Source organism: Salmo salar, chromosome 12 (genome assembly GCF_965601325.2).
Source record: "Salmo salar chromosome 12, fSalSal1, whole genome shotgun sequence".
NCBI classification, from domain to species: domain Eukaryota; kingdom Metazoa; phylum Chordata; class Actinopteri; order Salmoniformes; family Salmonidae; genus Salmo; species Salmo salar.
Genome location: NC_138302.1, coordinates 39641497 through 39648353, shown reverse-complemented (window position 1 = coordinate 39648353; position 6857 = coordinate 39641497).

Genomic DNA, 6857 nt, shown 5'->3' with positions numbered 1-6857 from the left:
TGTGGGGACAATGTCATCGATGCACTTATTGATGAAGCCAATGACTGATGTGGTGTACTCCTCAATGCCATCGGAGGAATCCCGGAACATATTCCAGTCTGTGCTAGCAAAACAGTCCTGTAGCTTTGCATCTGCTTCATCTGACCACTTTTTTATTGATCTAGTCACTGGTGCTTCTTGCTTTAATTTTTGCTTTTAAGCAGGAATCAGGAGGATAGAATGATGGTCAGATTTGCCAAATGGAAGGAGAGGGAGAGCTTTGTATGCATCTCTGTGTGTGGAGTAAAGGTGGTCCAGAGTTCTTTTTCCTTTGGTTGCACATTTAACATGCTGATAGAAATTTGGTAAAACAGATTTAAGTTTCCATGCATTAAAGTCCCCGGTTAATAGGAGCGCCGCCTCTGGGTGAGTGGTTTCTTGTTTGCTTATGGCGGAATACAGCTCATTCATTGCTGTCTTAGTGCCAGCCTCTGACTGTGGTGGTATGTAAACAGCTACAAGAAATATAGATGAAAACTCTCTCGGTAGGTAGTGTGGTCTACAGCTTATCATGAGAAACTCTACCTCAGGCGAGCAATAGCGCGAGACTTCCTTAGATATCGTGCACCAGCTGTTGTTTACAAAAATACATAGGCAGCCACCCCTTGTCTTACCGGACGCCGCTGTTCTATCCTCCGGTACATCGTATAACCAGCCAGCGGTATGTTGATGTTGTCATCGTTCAGCCACGACTCCATGAAGCATAAGATGTTACAGTTTTTAATGTCCCGTTGGTAGTTTAATCTTTCACTTTTATTGTCCAAAGATTTCACATTTGCTAGCAGAATGGAGGGAAGTGGGGGTTTATTCGATCACCTACGAATTCTCAGAAGGCAGCCGGACCTTTGGCCCCTCTTTCTTCACCTCCTCTTCAAGCAGATCACGGGGATTGGGCCTGTTCCCGATGGAGCAGCGTATCATTCACATCGGGCTCGTCAGAGTCATGAAAGGAAAAAGAGGATTTTGCAAGTCCATGTTGAGTAATCGCAGTCCTGATGTCTAGAAGTTATTTTCGGTCATAAGAGACGGTAGTGGCAACATTATGTACAAAATAAGTAACAAACAACGCAAATAAGCAAACAAACAAACACAATCATCTGGGGGCATGTAAACAGGTCAACATTCACAAGGATTACCGACGGATTACCAGGACGTGTACTGCTTGTATGCGCTGACCAACTGGCAAGTGTCTTCACTTCACTTTTCTGGTTTGTGTGAAATCGTTAAGAACAATATAAAACCAGTCTGCACACCACCAAGGTATATTGGTTTAGTCTTCACTCTTGGTTGACAATGTTGGGGGATGGGTAATGTATTGATGCTCAAGTGACAAATCAACACAAATTTGTTTCTATTTGTCTTTGTTACTTCTTTTTGATATTTATTAGTCTTATTTTTGTTTATATTTTTAAATGTATATAGTTTTAAATGTTAGGATTATTTATTTGTGTTGTTCCAAATGTCTGAATAAAAATTACAGTTAGTACAAGCTAGAACCGCCACTGAGCATAAGCCATCGGTTATCACCACATACAGTAAATCTGCAAGATCGGCTGTCTGATGATAGTCAGTTTTGGGCATTCAGAAATCATTTGTGGAGCACTATCCAAAGGAAGTGGGACAACATTAACTTTGAAATCCAGTACAACAACATCCCAGAACTGGATATGGTTGTGTTGCTACAGTTGCTCAAATGTTGTAGTTCTTTAATACCAGTCCAGCCTGAAGTCTGGGATTGAGTACACTGGACTGAATGACATTTTTATTATTTTTTATTTATTTCACCTTTATTTAACCAGGTAGGCTTGTTGAGAACAAGTTCTCATTTGCAACTGCGTCCTGGCCAAGATAAAGCAAAGCAGTTCGACACATACAACAACGCAGAGTTACACATGGAATAAACAAACATACAATCAATAATACAGTACAAAAGGTCTATATACAGAATGTGCAAATGAGGTAGGATAAGGGAGGTAAAGCAATAAATAGGCCATGGTGGCGAAGTTGTCCACAGGACATTGTCCTGTGCACCCTTCCCTTAACTCTAACCTTAGCCAGCTAGCTAACGTTAGACACCTTGCTAGAATACGTAACATTGTAAATTTATAATATTCGTAATATATAATACGAATTGTAATTCGTAACATAACATACAAAATGGGTGATGGACATCCAAAAATGAATACATACCATAAGAAACGTAGCATATCAAACTGAAGTACTTGGGAGTATGGCTGGACGGTACACTGTCCTTCTCTCAGCACATATCAAAGCTGCAGGTTAAAGTTAAATCTAGATTTGGTTTCCTCTATCGTAATCGCTCATCTTTCACCACAGCTGCCAAACTAACCCTGATTCAGATTACCATCCAACCCATGCTAGATTAATTTATAGATCGCAGGTAAGGTTGCTCTCGAGTGGCTAGATGTTCTTTACCATTCAGCCATTAGATTTGGCACCAGTGCTCCTTATTTGACACATCACTGCACTCTATACTCCTCTGTAAACTGGTCATCTCTGTATATTTGTCACAAGACCCACTGGTTCGGGCTTATTCATAAAACCCTCTTAGGCCTCACTTCCCCCTATCTAAGATACCTACTGCAGCCCTCATCCTCCACAAAGAACACCTGTTCTGCCAGTCACATTCTGTTAAAGGTCCCAAAAGCACACATCCCTGGGTCGCTCCTTTTTTCAATTCACTGCAGCTAGCGACTGGAACGAGCTGCAAAAAACACTAAAACTGGACTGTTTTATCTCCATCTCTTCATTCAAAGACTCAGTCATGGACACTCTTACTGACAGTTGTGGCTGCTTAGCGTGATGTATTGTTGTCTCTACCTTCTTGCCCTTTGTGCTGTTGTCTGTGCCCAATAATGTTTGTACCATGTTGTGTGGCTACCATGCTGTGTTGTCATGTGTTGCTGCAATGCTATGTTGTTGTCTTAGGTCTCTCTTATGTAGTGTTATGGTGTCTCTCTTGTCGTGATGTGTGTTTTGTCCTATATACAGTGGGGAGAACAAGTATTTGATACACTGCCGATTTTGCAGGTTTTCCTACTTACAAAGCATGTAGAGGTCTGTAATTTTTATCATAGGTACACTTCAACTGTGAGAGACGGAATCTAAAACAAAAATCCAGAAAATCACATTGTATGATTTTTAAGTAATTCATTTGCATGCATTTTTTTGCGAGTACTATTTAATGAAGTTGCCAGTTGAGGACTTGTGAGACATCTGCTTCTCAAACTAGACACTCTAATGTACTTGTCCTCTTGCTCAGTTGTAATAAACTTGGATTAGCTAACACAACGTGCCATTGGAACACAGGAGTGATGGTTGCTGATAATGGTCCTCTGTGCGCCTATGTAGATATTCCAGCTACAATAGTCATTTACAACATTAACAATGTCTACACTGTATTTCAAATAGATCAATTTTATGTTATTTTAATGGGCTTTTTTTTTCTTCTTTTAAAAAAAATGACATTTCTAAGTGACCCCAAACTTTTGAACGGTAGTATATATATATATATATATATATATATATATATATATATATATATATATATATATATATATATATATATATATATATTTATTTATTTTTTCAATCCCAGCCCCTGTCCCCACAGGAGGCCTTTTACCTTCTGGTAGGCCATCATTGTAAATAAGAATGTGTTCTTAACTGATTTGCCTAGTTAAATAAAAAAAATGGAGTGTCTTGGTTTAAGTATAGACTAATACGAAATGCTCTGAGACCAAGTTGGCCTACAAGCTTTCAGAATACTAACAGCTACATTGTGCTTGTTGTCTGCATGCTTTCTTATCTGCCTATAGGCAAACTGTACCTTCTGTAGTGACCTTTTCTCTAGTTCCATTACTCTAAAATCACCCTGTATAGGTTTCATTATTAGGTTTTATGATGCTGACATGTGGTTAGATGCACCTTGTATAGTTCTATATTACATTAACTTATGTTTCATAGACATAGAGCAGAGTCCTGGACTTAATTGCACTTAAATCCAGACAACTGATTTAGATGCATGGACATGTTTTTATATACACTGAGTGCACAAAACATGACATAGTTTTCTCCTGGATTCACCTGGGCAGTCTATGATCCCTTATTGATGTCACCTGTAAAATCTACTTCAAATCAATTTGTATTGGTCACATACAGATGGTTAGCAGATGTTAATGCGAGTGTAGCGAAATGCTTGTGCTGTCACGCCCTGATCTGTTTCACCTGTTCCTGTGATTGTCTACACCACCTCCAGGTGTTGCTTATTTTCCCCAGTGTATTTATCCCTGTGTTTCCTGTCTCTCTGTGCCAGATCATCTTGTATGTTAGTCAAGTCAACCAGTGTGTTTTTCCTGTTCTCCTTTTGCGTTTCTCTTTTTGAGAGTGTTTCCGGTTGTGAACCCTGCCTGTCTCTGGACTACTTTCCCGCCTGCCTGATCATCCTGCCTGCCCTGACCTTGACTCTGCCTGCCCTTCAGTGCCTTTTGGACTCTGAACTGGGTCTCGCCTTGTGTCATGATAGTGCTTCTAGTTCCGACAGTGCGGTAATATCTAACAAGTACCTAATACACACAAATAAAGGGGTGAATGAGAATATGTACATATAAGTATATGGATAAGCGATGGCCGAGCGGCATAGGCAAGGTGCAGTAGATGGAATAAAATACAGTATATACATATGATGTGACACATGTTAACATTATTAGTGGCATTATTTAAAGTGACTAGTGATCCATTTAAAGTGGCCAGAGATGTAGGCAGCAGCCTCTGAGTTAGTGATTGCTGTTTAGCAGTCTGATGGTCTTGAGATAGAAGCTGTTTTTCAGTCTCTCGGTCCCAGCTTGATGCACCTGCACTGACCTCGCCTTCTGGATGGTAACGGTGTGAACTTGGCTTGGATGGTTGTCCTTGATGAACTTTTTGGCCTTCCTGTGACATCGGGTGCTGAAGGTGTCATGGAGGGCAGGTAGTTTGCCCCCGGTGATGCATTGTGCAGGCCGCACCACCCTCTGGAGAGCCTTGCGGTTTAGGGCGGTGCAGTTGCCGTACCAGGCTGTGATACAGCCTGACAGGATGCTCTCGATTGTGCATCTGTAAAAGTTTGAGTTTTGGGTGACAAGCCAAATTTCTTCAGCCTCCTGAGGTTGAAGAGGTGCTGTTGCGCCTTCTTCACCACAATGTCTGTGTGGGTGGACCATTTCAGATTGTCTGATGTGTACGCAGAGGAACTTAACTTTCCACCTTCTCCACTGCTGTCCCTTCAATGTGGATAGGGGGGTGCTCCCTCTGCTGTTTCCTGAAGTCCACGATCATCTGTTTTGTTGACGTTGAGTGAGAGGTTGCTTTCCTGACACCACACACCGTGTGCCCTCACCTCCTCCCTGTAGGCTGTTTTGTCATTGTTGGTAATCAAGCCCACTACTGTTGTGTAGTCTGCAAACTTGATGATTGAGTTGGAGGCGTGCATAGTCACGCAGTCGTGGGTGAACAGGGAGTACAGGAAGGGGCTGAGCACGCACCCTTGTGGGCCCCCAGTGTTGACGGTACCCTGCCACATGCGTCTCGTGTCTGAGCCGTTGAATTGCGACTCCACCATGTCCCTGTACTGGCATTTCGCTTGTTTGATTGCCTTACGGAGGGAATGACTACACTGTTTATATTCGGCCATATCCCCAGACCTCTTTCCATGGTTAAATGTGGTGGTTCGTGCTTTCAGTTTGGTGCAAATGCCACCATCTATCCACGGTTTCTGGTTAGGGTAGGTTTTAGTAGTCATAGTGCGTACAATATCTCCAATTCACTTCTTTATAAACTCATTCAACGAGTCAGTGTATAGGTCGATGTTGTTCTCTGAGGCTGACCAAAACATATTCCAGTCCGCATGCTCAAAACAATCTTGAAGCATGGCTTCCGATTGGTCAGACCAGGGTTGAATGGTTCTCTTTACTGGTACATCCTGTTTGATTTTCTGCCTATAAGACAGTCGGACCAAGATGGCGTCGTGGTCGGATTTGCCAAAGGGAGGGCGGGGGATGGCTTTGTATGCATCTCGGAAGTTAGAGTAGCAGTGGTCGAGTGTATTACCCCTGCATGTAGTGCAATCAATACGCTGATAGAATTTAGGTAGCCTTGTTCTCAAATTTGCTTTGTTAAAATCCCCTGCTACAATAAATGCAGCCTCCGGATATATGGTTTACATAGAGTTCAGTGAAGTTCCTTGAGGGACATCTTGGTGTCTGCTTGAGGGGGAATGTACACAGCTGTGACTATAACTGACGAGAATTCTCTTGGTAGGTAAAATGGCCGGCATTTGATTGTTTGGAATTCTAGGTCGGGTGAGTAGAAGGACTTGAGTCCCTGTATGTCGTTAATCATGAAGCATACACCCCCACCCTTCCTCTTCCCAGAGAGGTGTTTATCTCTGTCGGCGTGATGCATGGAGAAGCCCGGTGGTTAAACCGATTCCGACAACATATCCCGAGAGAGCCATGTTTCCGTGAAACAGAGAATGTTACTTTCTCTGATGTCTCTCTGGAAGGCAACCCTTGCTCGAATTTTGTCTACCTTGTTGTCAAGAGACTGGAGGCCGCTCCATCTGCCACTTCTGCGGCACAGTTATTTTGGGTCGGCTACTGTGATTAGATCCACTGTCCTGGTTGGTGATCCGAACAAGGGATCCACTTCGGGAAAGTCGTATTCCTGGTTGTAATGTTGGTAAGTTGCCGTTGCTCTTTTATCCAATATTTCTTCCCGGCTGCATGTAGACTTAAGATTTCCTGGGGTAACAATGTAAG